The sequence below is a fragment of the Panthera tigris genome, chromosome A1, assembly GCF_018350195.1.
Source record: "Panthera tigris isolate Pti1 chromosome A1, P.tigris_Pti1_mat1.1, whole genome shotgun sequence".
Taxonomy (NCBI): Eukaryota; Metazoa; Chordata; class Mammalia; order Carnivora; family Felidae; genus Panthera; species Panthera tigris.
In genome coordinates, this window is record NC_056660.1 from 125,435,375 (window position 1) to 125,454,797 (window position 19,423).

Here is a 19,423-nt window from a genome sequence, read left to right on the forward strand (position 1 = left end):
GATGGAGGCTGTTCTGTGAAAACTTGTGTCTTTCAGATTTTTGATGTTTTTTGCTTTCCTGGTTTACAGTGGGGAGGGTTTTGAAACTTCGGTTAAGTTTCTCTTGTGCCTTCTTGTCCTGTTTGGACATCCTGATGCTCATCTGAGCATCCCCTCCAGTTGTGAAAATTGTTTCTCTTCTGGCCATTCCTGAAGGTGGACTGTACTCTCCATGCTCAAGGTGGCTGCATGTCTGCTTTCGGTAGGGCTGCTCCTCCCTGTGGCTGAACCCAGCTTCTGATCCTTCTCTTCCTGGCTTGCTCTGCCTCAAGCCAGTCCACAAATCTTCAGCGTCCCTTGCCCTGCATGGAAATCTAGGCGATGAGCATGAGAGTGTGAATGCGCCGCACAGCAGGTAAGGCTGCGAGCACATTAGTCATGGGGAGCTGAATTTGGTTTTAATTTTAGCTGTCAGAACAGCTGATTCTGCTAAATAAAAGTGTGAGCAACACACAGTCTAATTTGGTTAATAGAAAAAACTGAATCTCACAATCAAATCAGATTGGATATTTTATGATCCAGTCAGTTGTGGAAATGAAGTAATGTGACTTAAGCTCCTAGCAGGATGCTTGGTCTACAGCAGGTATAGTAAGTGCTAGGTCTCTTTCTTCTGGCAATTAACTCAAATAAAATTGAACAGGGCTGCTCTGATGTGGGGGGTAAACCTGGCTTTGGTGTCCATAGTCTCTCTGTGTTCTTGGGCGATATATTAAGCATCATAAGAAAAATCTGAAGCCATTAAACTCTACCGGACAACCCAACCATTACAGTTAGCAACACGTCATCAAGAAAAGTCATTATTTTTTTGATAATGATTTTCCTGTAATTGATAAAAAGTCTTTGCAAAACCCAGGGTCTCTCTAGAAGTGTGATGCCAGCTTGCGAATGAACAGTATGCTTTCTGTTCAACTTGGTTCAAATCATTGAGCATCTGGTTTATGTAGATAATAGAGAGCATTTGTCCAGACACCTGGCATGTGCAAATTGCTTCTCATTTTTATACTTGCAAATGAGGAATCCAAGACCCCTGCAAGGTTATGAATAAATAACAGGGCTAAAGGCTTGCAGACCAAAGTCATCATTAAAATAAACAAGCTTTTGCTCAAGATTTAACAAGACAGCCACTCTCTAAATAGTGTATTCCCAGTTCTTCATTGTCATCTCTATGGCTTATGTTCACCAGTCATTTCTCTTTTTTTTTTGAGAAAAGGGATTCTCTTCATTTCCTCATTGTGATGGCCTCTGACAGATGGTGCACTAAGGAAATACAGTTTAATATAGTGAGCTTGGTTGGTACGAGAATGAGGTTAGAGGCCTTTGACTTTCTATCCTTGGCAAAGTCTCATAAAAGAGTTGGCCCTGGACAAAATTGTAAGTGCATCCTTCCATTCTGTGAGGTTCCTCTTTCTGAATCCTGAATTTTCCCTTTGGGGGATTACCTCTCTCAAGTGTTCTTTTTCTTCTTCTCCCTTTTGAAAATGTGTTTTCAGGAGAAATGCAGAAAAAAACTCATACTAATGAGCAGACAGTTGTTACAACCATAATATATTCTTTTTTGCTGAGAATATTGATATTTTTAACTGGAGACAAGAAACCACATGTCAAAGAAAAAAAAGAATCTGTTAATTGCAGAATGTTAGGCATTAGTGAGCAGGTGGAGAAAATATTTCAATGGGGGAAGGAGATCTTAAGTTCCTTTTACTCCACACAGGCTCCACACTTGCTTTGCCTACACATAAGAATGACTGCTCTTCAGGCTTATAAAGTCAGGACTGAGGTGAAATGGTGGAGGAAATGAGTGGATATATGTGAGGATAAGTAGAAGAAAAGAAAAAGGAGAAATATTTGTGTAATGCTGTTGGGTTCAAGTTACCTTATTAGTTAAAAAATTAAGGCTTTAGTCTAAGAGATGGAAAACAAGGATGCTTACAGTCCCTACCTAATATCATAGACGCTATCCTCAAAATCTGGTGTGCTTGCAATGTAAAGACATTCTTTTGAAGACGGATAAGTCCTTATGTAAAAGCTTCCAATAATTATTCATTTATTAAAAATATTTTCAAAAAATATTTTCAGTTGTTTTAATTTGGAGTTGCTTAAAGTAATGCCCTTTTGCAGAGACAATAAATCATCAGTAGTAAAATTTAATCAGATAGAGCATGGCAGCCAGCTTCTAAGATGGCCCCAGTAACTTGCCTCCTGGTGTTCACATACTTGTGTAGGTCTTTTTATGCATTGAATATTGTTGATCTGTGTAAGATAGATCAAGGAGGATATTCTGGAAATGACACTGTGTCGCTTTTGAAAATCCACAGAAGCTTCTGTTTTGTACCCTCTGTATCACTTGCTCTGGAGGAAGTCAGATGCCATGTGATAAGAACACACAATCAGCCTCAATGGAAAGCCCATGAGCAGAGGAAGAAGTAAGGTCTCCTGCTATCAACCAGCTCCAACTTGCCAACCAAATGAATGACTCCTAATGGAAACAGATTCTTTAATCTCAGTCATGCCCTCAGAGGACAACCCAGACAACATCCTGATTACATCCATATCAGAGAGCCTTAACCACAACCACCTACATAAACTCCTTCCAAATTCTAGACTCATAAAAGCTATGAAAGATGATAAATGTTTATTGTTATTTAAGCCAGTGATTTTGAGGGTAATTTGTTACACATCAATAGATAACTAGTGCATATGTATATGGCACGGATCTAGGCTTGGAAGTTTGGATGTTAAAGTTAAAGAATCAAGTCAATAAATGTGACTCAGTGACCTACTATGGCCAAGCATGATTGTATTGTAGACACTACAGTTATAATAAAAAAACATGTCCCCAATTCTAAGATAATTTAGGGTATGGTTGGGTAAACCATACCCTAAATGGTTGGATAAACCAACATTTAGGATATGGTTGGATAAAGTTTATCCATATCACCAAAGAGAAGAGCACAGGAAAAGATGTGCTTGTGTTCTACAGATATTATGATGTGTAGAAAGGAGGCCAGAGTTGAGTATATCAGACAGATAATTAATGACTTGTGGAGGAGGCAGCACCAGAGGTGTCCCAAAAAAGAATCAGGACCATGTGAATGGATTTGATAGAGGTTTTTCTGGTGGGAAGAATGTAACCTTAAGGTATGGTGATGGAAATGAGCAAACTCATTATAGAAGGTGTAGTGTGAATGTGTGTGTGTGTGTGTGTGTGCGTGCACGCATGTGTGCGTATAGACAGGTCTTAAAGGATAGTTTCTGATTTATTTGATCTTGGAATATAACCTGAGAAGTAGAAAAATATTAAAAACTCTTAAACATTAGCAATAATCTTGGAATCAGATTTTAAGAAACCTCATTTGACTTTAGACTATAGGATGCATTAGGAGGACGTGAAGATCACTGACAGGTTCCCATGGTGATACTGTTTTGCTGTGCTTGGGCTGACCACTCCTGAGTTAGTAAGGTAATGACAGATCTAAGGACTATTTTATTAGTATCCAGCTTTCCTATTAAATTGCAAATATTCTCCACAAGGAGAGGGACCATGTCTGCTAGAATCTTTGTCATGTCTCCAGTACATTTTATTGCACACATCTAAGTGAAAAATGAGACACCAAGTATTTCTGTTCTTGTTCTCTGCTGTATATGTTCTCTCACTGCCTAGAATACACCCATACTCTCCATTTCTCTTCCTGAACAGCTTTTTACTGCACCCCTCATATTCTGTCTATCCAGAAGAGTTAATGTAGCCAACCTGAGACTGTTGTCTTCAGAAGATCTGCTCGCATGGCTGGCCCTCAGCTGGGGTGAAGAATATGGAACTCTGGAGAGTTCCCACCATTCCCTATCTGGTAAGAGTGGTTGGTAATACCTATGCTACTTGTACATATAGTGTTCATCCAGGATACCTGCTTACTTCTGGGAGTCTGGAAATTTGGTATGGGCTAAGAAGAGAGTGCCTGTGTGGCCAGACCCCAGCAAAACTTTAAGCATTCATTCTCTAATGAGTTTCCTGGTAGACAACATTTCACACATGTTATCACAATTCAATGCTGGAGGAATTAAGCACATTCTGTGTGACCCTATGGGGAAAGGACTCTTGGAAGCTAGTTCCTGGTTTCCTCTGGCCTTCTCTTCATGTGCCTTTTCCCTTTGCTGATTTTTTTTGTATCCTTTTCATATAATGAATTGTAGCTGCAAATACAACTATTTGCCAAGTCCTATGAGTCTGAGCAAATCATAGAACCTGGGGGTGGTCTGGAGGACCCCTGACCCGCCATCTGTTGGCAAATTCTGTCAGCATTTCCTTCAAAATACATATTGAATATGGCCATTTCTCAGGTCCTCCTCTGCTTCCACCGTTGTCAGAAACATCATCTGTCTCTTAGCTGATTCTCCTAACTGGTCTCCCTTTTTCCACTCCTCCTTTTTTCTGCAGCAGAGTAGAGTGAACTGATTAAAATACAAATACAACCTGTTTGTCACTCCTCTGCTCAAACCATCCAATGACCAAAAATCCCATGCAAGGAGAAAGCAAAGTACTCACATGACCTAAACAGCCTGGCTTCCTATGGCCTCCTAGCCTGCATATCCTCCTTTCCCAGCCTCATTCACTTCCCTCCAGCCAGCAGGTTTGCCTCACAAGCATGTTCCCCACTTAGAGCCTTCATACCCACAATCGTTAGGTCCTGTGATGTTCTGCCCAGGTAGATCTGTGTGGTTTAATTCTTAACTTCCTTTAGACTTTTTATTACATGTAACCTTCTGTACAAGGTCCTCGCTGGTTACCCTACCTAAAATGTCAATCCCCTCTCTTGTCCTCATCTTTCTTTGCTTTTCCTCGTTAACACTTATCTATGTGTTGCCTATTTACCTTGTTTATTGTCTGTGTATCTGGAATGTAACTTTCAAGCAAACAGGGATTTTTGTCTGTTGTGTTCACTGATGTGTCTCCAGTGCCTACAACCATTCCTGACATCCTGAAATACAGAAGGAACTGAATAAACACTTGTTGAACAAATGCATAAGTTAATGAATGAATAATATACAACCCAGCCCCAAATCTCACTTTCTCTATACAGCTCTTCCTAATTCCCTAGTACTTTTTGTGAATACTTTTTTTTTTTTTTTGTAATTTATCTCATTCTCCTTGGTTGCTACTTCTGATTGACAATTATTGCCTAATCCTCTTTATGGTCCCTGCACCTAGAACAGTGCCTGACATATTGTAATTGTTAAAACAACAGTAACAATAACAATTCTTAAAGGAATGAATGCATGAATAAGTTTTTCTTGTGATGTGAAATTGCTTTCCAAATGAATATTCCATATTATACTGCCATAGCAGTACACGAATAAAGCAGTTTCATTAGGGCAAGTCAGAATTTGGGTTTGTTGAGCTAACTCAATCATACTAAATGGTTATATCGTATTTTTGTTTGTTTCTTTGATTACTACTGCTTAACAATTTTTGGTTCTTTTTATTAAACCTGTAAATCTATTCTGCTTGACCTAATTTGTAGTTTATTGTAGAAATAATGAAAAAAATAACGTTTCCAAAGAATATGGAAATGAATTTATTTTTTTCCATCAACGGGCTTGGCGAGTGTGTGAGTCACAGTCCCAGATGCCTCCAGGGCCAGTCAGGCAGCAGAAATGAGTGAACCTGAAAGTGAATGTCCTGTCGGTGAAGACAGGACGTGCATTCTCTACCACTCACTGCAGCTGGTGCTCAATACCGGCTAATTTGTGCCATGTGGGGAAGTGGGTTCATTGTTGCCAAAGTTTCTTTTCCAAAATTTACCCCGTAATGTCTTAGGCCTCCGGGTGAAAACCTGGAGGTGAAAATACAGAAGAACATCGGTGGTAAAAATAATCACCTAAAAGATAGTGAAATGGTAAAATGCTATGAAGTAAGTTATCAACAACATATGGTAACAGGAGAAGCCGTGATACAGAGTCGACACCCTTGAGAGTGTTGAACATAGTATGAAACATAGATGTGTTTCATAGTCAGGCCTCTGCGAAACACTGGAATGGCTTATGATGATTAAGAATTAATTTATCTTTCCTTTTGTTCCCCCTCTATCAGATTTCCAAATTGTAATGATTACATATAGTTGGTTAAAAGCCAGTCTTAGGTTTAGTTTGGAACACGGTGATTCATTTATGACAGCTATCAGACTCCTGATGGATATGGAAGGCGAGCTTCTGGCCAACAGAAGGCACATGTTGTGCACATTTCATCAACCACACAAGATAGCAGAATGCCTCATTTTCATTGCCAGCTGCCCCATCCAAACATTGTCCTGGAGTTCTGTGCCATAGAACCAGAGTATTCTTAGGATCTCTATTCTTGAAGAAATCACTTTGTTTTTAAAGATTTACTTGCCAGAAAAGGGGAGTGACATGAACATGACATGAACCGTACAGGACGGCCCACCGCTTGGACAGGTCCCTTGGTGGTGGTTCTAGCTGGCGTCCAAGGGACGAGCAGCACCTGCTCCAAGGACTTCAAGTTCTCTTCTCAAAAAGATGATTGAGGAGTCACTGAATGCATGTTGAGACTCTTCCCAAACTCTGTAGGTGGCATTTCCAAAGCTAAACTCTTGGCAATCACCTTGTGTTAATCTTTAGAAAAACGTTTTTTCCTTCTTAAAATAGGAGATTTCCTGTAGCTGCCAGGGGATCTCGTGACACAAGAACAGCCCGCGCATGCCTTTTTCTGAAAATATCTAAAGTGCTTATGACAACTTAAAATTCCAGACCAGGCAGTGCTGGTTGAGTTCAAGGCTCTCAACCAGGTGCAGGGGCAAGGATGTAGAAAAGGGAAGAGTTAGGTTTGTTCTGCCTAACAGGAGTTTGCACTGATGCCTGGTAGTGGCTTATTCAGTTTTGCTTAGGACAAGATTATTATGTTTGTATATTAAGAAAATTACCCAAACCCATTTTCATAATATCAAGTAATGACTGTACTTTATCATAGCACTGTTGCTGTGTCGTGTAAACATTATTGCCTTATCCATCACCCCAGTAGCATTGTTTTCATATCTTACCTCTCTTTCATTTCCTTTCTCAAAGAAGGCAGCAAGTAAAATAAGCTCCCTTTAACCTCCTATGGGCAAAACTTTACAATAATTGACTTTACTCCTCTTTAAATATTTTCAAAATTTAGATTTAGTTCCCTGATGTTTGAATGAGGTCTTACCTTGTATATGCCCTTGTCAAAGACGTAAAGCTATTTAGGAAGTGATTACAGCTCCTTCTCAAATCAAAATAAAAAACAAATAAGTGAGCACAATAATAATATGCTGAGAACTGGTTATTAATTTGTAAGAATATCTGAGATTCAGAGGCTGCTATGTATCAGATATGGGCTTGGTAGTTTGAAAACATTCGTTTCTATAAATCTACCTTATTCAGTGAGTATTTTTTCTCTTCTTACAAAATAGAAAAACAAAACAAAAGCAAATACTAAGAGACAGAACTATTTCTATCAGCCTTGCTATGTGAAACTGCATATTTTCTTTTTGTGAAGAGCAGAAGAGATTAAGATACATCTACATAGGTAGATTACGCAGTAGCACTGAGGCTTTTTGTTATTGCAGAAGAAACAAGTTCAGCACACCAATTCACTATCATAGTGATTGTCGTGTTCAGCTTTAGTTGCTCTTCATAATGACATTGATTTTTTTTAATCTCACAGGATCACAGGCCTCCACATGAGTTCTGTGTCGTTTGAAACAGATGTCTTGGGGATGCTGGCATCGAGAAAGTGAATCAAATGTTTCAATGACTCTTTCCTTTGAGTTGCCTTGAGAGTATCTGGTACTGTTTTAAAACGTGAAATCATTGTTTCACTATATGTTGACTAATTTGGATGTAAATTTAAAAAAATTAAAAATAAAAATAAAAAAAAATTTTCAGTGGTAACAGGTTTTCAGATTTTGAGGCCTGGTTTTGAAAAAATGAAGTAAAGAGGAAAAAAAAAGGGGAAAAAAGCTATCCAGAGCTAAGTCTAGAGAATACAATAATAACTCCTTTACTTTAATTGAGATGTGAATATAAAATAACATCCATAATTTTCCCTTCCTGCCCCTTCCCTCCCTCCCTCCCTTCCTTCCTCCTTCTCTTCTTTCTTGGCTCAAAAAATGCTTCTGTGAAGGAAATTTCAAAAATGTTTTTAGCATGTAGAATGTCTGAAATCAGTAAATACCCTTCCTTGTGACACCTTTGAACACACAGCTAGTTCTAAGTTCTAGTGTGTTTGTAACAAAAATTTAAAAAAACAAAAAAAAAATCCAAAAAACCCCCCTCCTTATCATATAGTTAACCCTGGTGAAAATATCTCTGTTTATCTATTACTATATACAAACTATCTGAAAACTTAGTAATGAAAACAGAAATCATCCTATGATGTACACAGTCCCATAGGTCAGGAAATCAGTCAAGGCATGGCAGGGCTGGTTCCTCTCCACCCCATGACAGTGGGGGCCTCTCTCAGGTAGCTCAGTGGGCACTGTGTCTGCCACTGCAGTTCTGGCTGTGGTCTGAATTCCTCGGTTCTTTTCCATATTGGAGATGGCTTTTTTCACTCACATGTCTAGAACCTGGCCTAGGATAACTGGAATGTCTGGCACTGGCTGTTCTTTTCTCCCCATGTGGCCTCTCAAAATGTCTAGCTCCAACTTCCTCACGATGTGACAGTCTCGGCAGCAGTGGCTGGCTTTCCTGATAGGGAGCATTCCAGGAAGCTAGAAGTGAAGTTGCCTCTCTCATAGGCCTGGGCCCAGGAACTGATGCAGCATCTCTGCTGCCAAATTCTTTGGGTAAAAGCCATGCCAGAGAGCCAGCCCAGATTCAAGGGCCAGAATCACAAGCTTCAGAATTGAAGAACGTCCTAGAATTTGGGCGTTATCGTTAATCCACCACAATACCTAAGGCTGGCTATCCAAGTAGATAGGACATAGATTCTCTGGATTCTTCTCTTTTAAAAACATGAGAAATGCTCAAGGTGTTCTGTTAAATGTCAAGTGTAGATTTGTCTCAGAATACTGTGTATTGATGATGAGAATCTAGATACATTTATTTTAATACATTTATTTTCATATATAATTCTTAATTTTTATATTTACATGGCAGACTCATTCTAGAAAGTAATCTATCTGCAAATTTTGAATACTCTATTTGGAAAAAAAATCAGCAGATAGATGAATACAGTTTACCTGTGCTATGTTATAAATCATGTATTCTTCTCTACCTTGTTCATGTTCATTTCCTTTCCTGAGAAATTCTTATACCCATGCTTGCTTTGCTTCCTGAAATTTCTATCCAACAAAATCCATGTCTTTGGTTAAGACTTTTGTCATTCTCAAGTCATTATTTTCTTATTTCTTCTCACCGTAACTGTGTTTGGACCTGTGTTATGATTCTTCTCATACTTTGCCTTGGATTAAAGCTATTTATTTACTCATTATGTTTTCACCCCTGAAAAATTCTTAAGAGGTGGGACTGTTTCTCTTTTATTTTTTCATCTGATGCTCTGCTTTGGTGTGATGTCTTGCCCAGAGTAATTGCTTGAGAAGAATTGCTCAAAATAAATTATTGAAAGACTAAGGCACAAGGGTTTCTGTTGATTGTGCTGCTTTTATATAAAGATCAATTCTTTGAAAAGATGTGGTAAATTGAGCACTTAACCTGGCCAGAACAATGTCAAGTGCTTTACATACAGTATCCATTCAGTGGTTATTAATACAATGCTCCAGCACTTGCCTAAGCACTATGCTAGGCAAACAACTAAATTCAGCTTCTTCACTTGAAGAACACTCATTCTGGTGGAGGAATTGGAGCTTACAGAAGAAAGCAGTAGATGATCATTTAGTAGAATTGTGATAAGTGCTATTCCAGAGAAGCACAGTATGCTTGCAGAAGTTAGAATAGGGAGATCTAACCAGGTCGGGTGGTGGTGGTTAAGGAAGGCTGCCATGTGAAGGTGACTTTTGAGTGAATTTTTAAGGATGATGGTAATTAACAGAAAGGGTAAGAGGGGCAGCATTACAGGAATTGAGGGGGAAAGAATCCTTGGCCTTTTAGATGATGGAATTAAATGATGTTTGTGCTGAAATCTGAAGAATACATATTAGTTGACCAGGTATCTAGTGGAGGAAGATAATATCAGGCAGAAGAAACAGTTTATGTAATGGGCCTGCATTGTGAAAGAGCACAGGACATTGGAAGAACCAAAAGAGAGTCAATGGGGTGAAGGAGCTACTGGTTGAGATGACTGGGACATTTGATGCGGGCCCCTTATGGGCCACTCAAAAAGATTATTTACCCCAAGAAAAGGGGGATCCAGTGAAATAATTTAAGTGGCCTGTAGAGATTTGTGATTTCAAAAGAACATTTATTTTAACCTTCACTATAACAATTTACCCCCACTTTCAAAATGAGGAACTTGACCAGAGTCACAAACAAATTGAGTGACCAAGTGGCAAAGCTCTCAGATCCCAGATTCACTGTTTTTAGATCAAAGAATATTTGCAAGTACCATTCCTATTTAAGTGTAGGTATGGTCTAGCTCCTGTTTTGGACATGTGACCTACCTTTCAGGTCCATTAGAAATAAACTGTATCTTCTGTATGTTCATCGTGGCATCCCCACCACTCTCCATTCACTTTAGACACAGGGTCATCGTTAGAGAGACACACATTGATGGCCATTTCCAGGAAGCACTGGGCTCTAGAAAGAAAGCTGCACCTACATAGTTAGGGCTGCATTTTCTGGGTAGACGTGTGCTATGTTCTCTGTCCACACAGAGCCAAAGCAGGCTAGGATTCTCTCTGCATTGTCATTGTGGAGTAACACACTACATATAAGCACATGCCGGGAACTGCAGAAGGAAGCCTGGCTCAGGAGCTGAAATACCCAGACTGAAGTGCTGTTTTGGCTTCCTCCCAAATCCTAGACTAAAATTTCTAGTTCTCTGATGCTCTTAACGTCCCGGAGCTTAAGTTTCCTCACCTGTGAGAAGAGTGTGGCGACCCTTACTCCAAGGTGGTGTGAGGAAGGCTAATGAGACATTGTAAAGTGAGTGCAATCTACTAGACACCCTATAAATGATAACTGTTATTGCTGTTACTATTAGATTTTGTGTCTTCTGGTTACCAGTGCAGGAATAATTGCTGTTTGAACATCGCCTTCATTCTTTTCCTCTTGGCTACAACTCTATGTGCAGTAGACAGAATAATGCCCCCCAAAGATGAACATGTCCTAATTGTTGGAACTTGTGGACCTGTTAAATTACATAGCATGGGCTTTGCACATGTAATTAAATTAAGAATTGTGAGCTGGAAAGATTTTTCTAGATTATCTGGGTGAGCTCATTATGGTCACAAGGGTCCCGATAAAATGGAGGCAGGTAGGTTAGAGTTTAAGAAAAAGATTGGTAGATGCTATGCTCTGACTTTGAAGGTGGAAGAGGGGACCATGAATCAAGGAGTTCAGTGGGTTCTAGAAGTTGGAAAATACAAGGGAATAAATTCTCCCCCTCAGGCTTCCAGAAGGAACCCATCCCTGCAGCACCTTGATTTTAGCCTAATGAAATCTATTTTGAAATTCTGACCTTCAAAATAGAAGTTTGTTGTTTTAAGCTATTAAGTTTGTGGTAATTTGTTACAGTGGAAATAAGATACTAACACATGATGGAAGAAATAGTTTCAGCTAGTAAAATTTTTATGTTCAAGATTTGTGCACAGAAGGGCATCTTATTTATGTGTATGGGCCTTAAACAATTATCTGTTCATATTGATTGATGGTGCTTTTACCGATGAGGAAAAAAACATGCACTGAACATAAATTCATCCCAGTAATCACTTTATTTCTCCTTTTCCTTACCATGATATTGTTTTCCCCTTGTTTGTTTTAAGAGTAGTCAAAAAATAATAAACTAGAAAGTTTTTGAGAAAAGGGTTTTCCAAGATGTTTCTATGTCCAGCATGATGAGACTCCCTCTATGAAAATTATAACAAGAAAGCACAAAGCTCTTCAAAGTTCATGCAGAATGAGAGCTTGGCCTCTTAGGCAGAAGGATACATCTGTCCTCACCATGACTTTCTGCCGGAACAATTATTTGCCTGTCCTTGGAAGGTGATTTTCAGGTAAGAATTTCCAGTATAACCTATTCCATTTAATATGGTATTTTAGAACTTTTGGGTGATTCTGCATTATTCTTGGTACTGAATGGTTGGGTAATAAGATAGACCATTTTAAAATGATTCTCTTCTTTCCCTCCATCCCTTCTTATTTTATAGACATGTAACCATCTGATATTTCACTTAAAACCATTTACTCAGTAGCTAATAGCAGAGCATTTTAGCTTGGCTGGACATAAATTTTCCAGTGAAAACTTATGCCTGTTTGTGTATGCTTTTGCTTGTCAGAAAGTAAAATCTAAAACATTTAACAAACACCCTTACTTCTGTTGAATAAACATAGAGATAAAGACTATATTATGAAATTCAATATAAAAAGAGTAAAATTCTAACTTAATATTAGGAACTATATTTTCTTAAAGTTCATTAACTTTCTGTATCTAATCGTTAGGGCCTTAGAGTCTTTAAGAGTATAATAACACTGTGGAAACAAGATGCCAAAGTTATTAATGTCCTTTAATTATTGAGTATTTCTTTTAAAACTTTCTTAAAATAAAATTGTCTGGTAATAAATCCTAGCTTTATAGATAGGCTATCAATACTGCTCTATTTAATAAAGTAATTCTTTTTTATTTTGGAGATAGTGCATGCTAGCAGAGGAGGGGGGTACAGGGGGAGAGAGAGAGAGAGAGAGAGAGAGAGAGAGAGAATCTTAAACAAGCTCTGTGCTCAGCATGGAGCCTGATGCAGGGCTCAATCCCATGACTCTAGGATCATGACCTGAGCCAAAATCAAGAGTGGGATGCTCAACGTACCTCAACCTATGCTCAATCAATGAAGAAACATATTTGCTTAGAATGGTAACTTTGGTCTACCTATGAGCAAAATAGCTACTTCAGTTGAAGCTTGTTATGACATCGGGTCTACTACAATAGAATTTAAATTGCTCTAAAATCAGATATTCTCTGCTCAGCACTAGGGTTAGGACTGTGACAGACTAACTTCGTATTTGAGCTCTTTAGTAATTTTTTCTTTCTTCCCATTTAAACATGCCTGAAGTATGCCATTAACTTCCATTATTTAACACAGAGCATTACTTCCCTAGGAAGGGAGGGAGCAAGTCACTTTCACATCAGTGTTGCTGGGTGTTACATGTGGATTGGAAAATTTGTGATTCTGATCCAGGGCTCCCCACCTCTCCACTCAACTCTCAATATAAAAAGTGACTTTGTAGAATATCTCTTACTGTATAGCCGACTTTAAAGCGAATAACCTTTCAGTGATGCAAAGGATGATACCAAATGTCATAATCCCAGGAAACTGGAGTTACTCTCTCTAGAAAGAAATATCCAGAAATATCACAGAGAGGTGTGATCAAAGAGGAACTGTATTAGACATTGTCAGCACTCTGCCCATCTCCTCCCACCTTTACCTGTTCCATGCACTCTGACCAAATTCCAAATGCATTTCTATGCCTAGAAGCTTTGAGCCCATTTTAGCAATCACTTTGCTGACTACAGGCTAGCTCCTTAACACATCCATCACCTCACATAACTACTAATTTTTCTTTTTGTATTGGAACATTTAAGATGTACTTTTTTAAGCAATTCTCAAGTATGTAATACAATATTGCTAACTATGGTCATCATGCTGTATATAAGATCCATAGAACTTATTCATCCTATTACTGGAAGTTTATCCCTTTGGACTATTATCTCCCCATTTCTCTCACCCCAGCCCCTGGCAACCACCACTCGACTCTCTGTTTCTATAGGTTCAGCTATTTTTAGATTCCACATATAGGTGAGATCATATGTATTTGCTTTCTCTGCCTAACTTGTTTTTTTTAGCATAGTGCCCTCAAATTCCATTCATGTTGTTGTAAATGATGGTACCAGTTTACATCCAATCAGTAGTGCATGAGAATTCCCTTTTCTCCACATCCTTGCCAGCACTTGTCATTTTTTTTTTTAAATGTTAACATTTATTTATTTATTGAGAGACAGAGAGCCACAGCATGAGTGGGGGAGGGTTAGAGAGAGAGGGAATCGCAGATTCCAAAGCAGGCTCCAGGCTCTGAACTGTCAGCGCAGAGTCCGACACGGGGCTCAAATTCATGAACCGTGAAATCGTGACCCCAGCTGAACTCAAATGCTTAACCAACTGAGTCACCCAGGTGCCCTGGTATCTCTTGTCTTTTTGATAATAGCCATTCTTACTTGTGTGAAGTGATAGTTTGTTGTGGTTTTGATCTGCATTTCTCTGGTGCTTAATGATATTGAACAGCTTTTCATGTACCTGTTGTCCATTTATATGTCTTAGGAAAAATTTCTATTCAGGTTGCCCTTTTTAAAATTAGATTATTAGTGTATTAGTGTTGCCCAGAAGCTTTTTAGTTTGATATAGTCCCACTTGTTTGCTTTTGTTTTTGTTGCTTGTGCTTTTGGTGTTGTATCTAAAAAGTTATTGTCAAGACCAAGGTCAAGGAAAACTTTTCCTATGTTTTCTTATAGGAGTTTTACAGTTTTAGGCTTTAAATTTATGTTTTTAATCCATTTTGAGTTAGTTCTTGTGAGTGGTGTAAGAGAGGGGCACAATTTCATTTGTTTGCATGTAAATATCCAATTTTCCCAGTATCGTTTATTTTAGACTATTCTTTCCTCATTGAGTAGTCTTGGCTCCCTCATCAACATTAGTTGACTATATATACATGGATTTATACAGATCTATTCAATTTTGTTCCATTGGTTTATATGTATGTTTTTATGCCAATACCATACTGTATTGGTTACTATAGCTTTGAATTATAGTTTGAAATAAGAAAATATGATGCCTCCAGCTTTGTTTTACTTTTTCAAAATTGCTTTGGCTAATTGGGGTCTTTTGTAGTTCCATACAAATTTTAGGATTTTTTTTTATATTTCTGTGAAAAAAATGGAGATTTTCATTAGGGATGGTATTAAATCTACTGATGGCTTTGGATATTATGGACAATTCAACAATATTAATTCTTCTGATCCATGAACATAGGATATCATTTCATTTATTTCTGTCTTCTTCAATTTCTTTCATCAGAATTTTATAGTTTTCAGTGTACAGATTTTTCACTTCCTTGCTTAAATGTAGCCATCCCATGTTTCAGATTGGGAAACACAAGCTCAAACATAATTATCAAGAGACTCAGGCAAGGACAAGGAAATACGAAGCTCAGATATAGAAATTCATTATTTGCCTCTTCTTATGGTTTCTTCTCAGAAGTAACTGTTTATATTGCTGGTGAAAATGCCAATGTGTTCCTGGGCATTTTAATGAGATTAACCTTAATTCTGGGTTTTATTTATTTTATTTTTTTTCATTACAAAAATTATCATATAAGTAAGATGATACACTCATGGTCATGGAAATTCCTTTTGAGAGGTACTGATTAAGGAGGAGGCTTGTTTTCTATCAATTATTTTGTTACACTCTTCTTCCATCAAGTAGGACCATAAAGTATGAACCAGAGAAAATATTTTCTTGATAAAATATTTTAGCATGGGAGAGGTAGAGTTGGTTCTGAATTATCAAAGTAATGACCTTGGAAATCAAGTGCTTCTGGCTGTAATAGCTCTGTTAATAATTCAACCGTTTTCTTTCTGTGGCATTTTAAAGAAGGCCCTTCAGATGGATGGTCATGTTTACAAACGATTCACTCTGTCTTAGTGTTCTGCAAATATGATTGCCATTTGACTACAAATAAGATTATATTTATTGTTTGGGTGTAGGCTCTTTAAAATTGTCATCAGACGTTTCAATATCTGTCTTTCAGCTTCCTGGTGATTTCCATTTCTATTATTTTTTTTTTCTCAGTCCTACTGAAAAAGAGAAATGTCCAAGGCAAACATGTTGGCTAGAGTTGGTATTGGATTTGGCCTTGATAGATGGTCTAGGAATTGATTATCCTAGAAACATGTTTGATTCAACACTGCTGGTTGAAATGTAGCACATTTAATCTAGATTGAGATCTGCACCAAGTTCTGTAGGATTGCTCAGAGTGGTGATATTTGAGTTGAAGCTCCAGTGACTGGAGTATTATACCAATGAGATGAATAGTTTAGTCAACTTTGCAAACTCAGGTGTAAAGTGTTTTGCATTTCTGTAATTCCTGAGAACTGCAGACATGCTTAAAACAAAGGAAATAGAAACTCTAGCTATTTCTTAAAGATAATATTTTTAATTCTCCTTAATTTCCCATCATGTACATTTAAAAGTTCCTAGAGCACTGTAAATTAATACCAACCTATCAGCTCTTGAAATCTTGCTGAGGTCAAATGAAAAAACTGCCATAAACATTAAAGATACAATTAACAATGCTATACTGTGACATTTTCTTAGGAAACCAGGGGATATATTACTATGTCAGAGGAGTTACAACAATGAATGATTAAGAAGGACAGCTTTGCATTTTAAGTTCTGGTAAAATTGTTTGCTTCACTTAACTTGGATTAGATTAATTGATTTAAGGTACTTGGTTGAATTTTTTTAATGTACAAAAATAAACCCTAACAATAAATCATTTAAAAAAAGGTCTCATCTGAAACAGGAATAAAAGCAACAAAACATTTAAACGGTTTGGAAAATGGGAATAGCAGAAAGTAGACATTCATGACTAACTGACTTAAAATTTATTTTCTTCTATTGTGAGTTACACATTAAACATTGTTTACAATTGTTTTAATTATGTTTAATTATATTAGTCTTTCTCCTGGAATTCAGAGAACACCTGTAGCCTTTGAGTCAGTCTGTCTCTAGGGCAGCACAATCCTCCTATTGGAAAAGGGAGGGTGGAACTAATTAGAGCCCTTGCAAAAAGTGGGTAAGCAGGACAAATAAGGATGGATGATAGATATGGGGTGAGATAAGTGGCCACCACACTAGTGCTATCCACTAGGATCTGTTAAGTGTTGCTGGCTAGTAAACAGAACAAGAGGAAAAGGACCATTATCTCTAAGATTACTCCACTGCCTAAATCATGATAATGCTTTTGTAGACTCATCTGGCTGAACTTCTGAAGCCCCTTCAATAGTGTCTACCTTGAAGAATTTATGAGACAGGACTGTTTTAAATAGAGCTTTAAATACAGCTTTTGGCTAACTTAGATTCTTTGAGCCTTCGTTTTTCTTATCCATAAAATAATTATCATTTTCCTACCCACTTCCAGGAAAGTTGTAAAAACCAAAGAATATATATTATAAGGCTTTGAAAATTGTCAGATAGGAGTACCTGGGTGGCTCAGTCAGCTGAGGTTCTGACTTCAGCTAGGGTCATGATCTCACAGTTCATAGATTTAAGATGTACATCTAGCTCTGTGCTGTTAGTACAGAGCCCACTTGGGATCCTCTGTCTCCCTCTCTCTCTGCCCCTCCCGTGCACATATGCTCTCTGTCTCTCTCTTTCTCTCTGTCTCTCTCTCTCTCTAAAAAATAAATAAACATTGGGGCACCTGGGTAGCTCAGTTGGTTAAGTGTCTGACTTTGGCTCAGGTCATGATCTCACAGTTCATGAGTTCAAGCCCTACCTTGGGCTCTGTGCTGACATTTCAGAGCCTGGAGCCTGCTTCAGATTCTGTGCCTCCCTCTCTCTCTGCCCTCCCCCAGTCACACTCTGTCTCTCTCTCTCAAAAATAAATAGACATTGGAGCGCCTGGGTGGCTTGGTCGGTTGAGCGTCCGACTTCGGCTCAGGTCATGATCTCACGGTCCGTGAGTTCGAACCCCTCGTCGGGCTCTGTGCTGACATCTCAGAGCCTGGAGCCTGTTTCGGATTCTGTGTCTCCCTCTCTCTCTGCTCCTCCTCTGTTCATGCTCTGTCTCTCTCTGTCTCAAAAATGAATAAACGTTAAAAAAATTAAAAAAAATAGACATTAATAAACAAACAAACATTAAAAAAAAAGAAAATTGTCAAGTAGTATCTAACTATAAGATGGCAATATGATAAAACATACCTGTTGTCTGCCAGGCATATTTTTAGGTGTTTCACATATATTATTTTATTTAATCCTTAAAACAACTTGATGAAGTAGATAATAGTATTATCATCTCTTTTACAGGTAATAATTAAAAAACAGAGAGACTGAAGTTTCCCAAGGTCACAGTAAGTGGTAGAGCCCAGGGTTAATCCTGGACATTCTAGCTTGAGAAGCCATGAATCCCTACATTCCACTGCCCCTTTTCCCTGATATATACCCCATGATGATGATGACAATGACAGCAAGGATGAAAATAGTGAAGCTGACTTTTGATGATAATAATCTAATTTAGAAAATGGTCTTTTGGGCCAAAATATACCTGAATATTTGATAAGCTGACCACAGGTGCTGCTCTCTTATAAATTCTTAATCTTTGTAGTGAAAAGAGCTAACCTGGGAAGATACCCTCAAATATATTCCATCCTCCTGTTTTATTTATTTAGTTTTATTTATTTATTTTGAGAGATAGTGAGCATGGGAGGGGCAAAGAGAGAGGGAGAGAGAGAGTGAGAGAGAGAGAGAGAGAGAGAGAATCCCAAGCAGGCTCCCATCCCAGACCCTGATGCATGGCTCAAACTCACGAACTGTGAGATCATGACCTGATTCAAAATAAAGAGTTGGATGCTTAACCAACTGAGCCCCCAGGTGCCCCTCCACCACCATCTCCTATTTTATAATTCCAATTTACATTGTATGCATTATGGAGTAAAACATTTAGAAGGACCTTTCAGGTCAAGAAGTTTTCAAATTTCAGCAAATGGATGCACTGCAAACTGGTCCTACTTCACTGCCCATTGCCTTGGGTCTTTGGAAAAGGGATGGGTCAAGCTTTTCTAGTGCTCCAAATTTCACTCTCACATACCTATTACTTTTTGTCCCCTGTAAAAAATTTTAATATTCTTGTAAGAGGTCTAGTTTAAAAAGTTTTAAACTTTTAATAAGTTAGTACAAGTGGAATATATCTGTCAGAAGTTTTTGCAAATCACAGTAAAGCAGTGAACTGTCTTCTGTTATAAAATATACATAAGTCTTAAATGGAGAACAAAGTGTAGAAGTCTGGTATTAAATCATTGTCCAAAGAGAGTAAGCCATGTGTAGATAGGAGGCAACCCAAGGGCATGGGAAGTCAGGTCAAGGATAAAGTATTACCTAGAAGTATGGGAGATTATGAAGGAAGGTGTGTGGAATAGATATCATCAAAGCAGTCTTCACAATTTGGGAGCTTCACAAAA

At 38.1% G+C, this 19,423-nt stretch overlaps 1 long non-coding RNA gene across 1 annotated transcript; it reads left to right on the forward strand.

The window, feature by feature from the left end:
* Positions 1-222: 222 nt before the first annotated feature.
* LOC122231356 lies at positions 223-7,907 on the forward strand. Its single transcript, XR_006208561.1, has 5 exons — positions 223-394; positions 2,355-2,462; positions 3,403-3,499; positions 3,737-3,887; positions 7,742-7,907. It is a non-coding gene; the product is annotated as an uncharacterized LOC122231356 (long non-coding RNA).
* Positions 7,908-19,423: the final 11,516 nt, after the last annotated feature.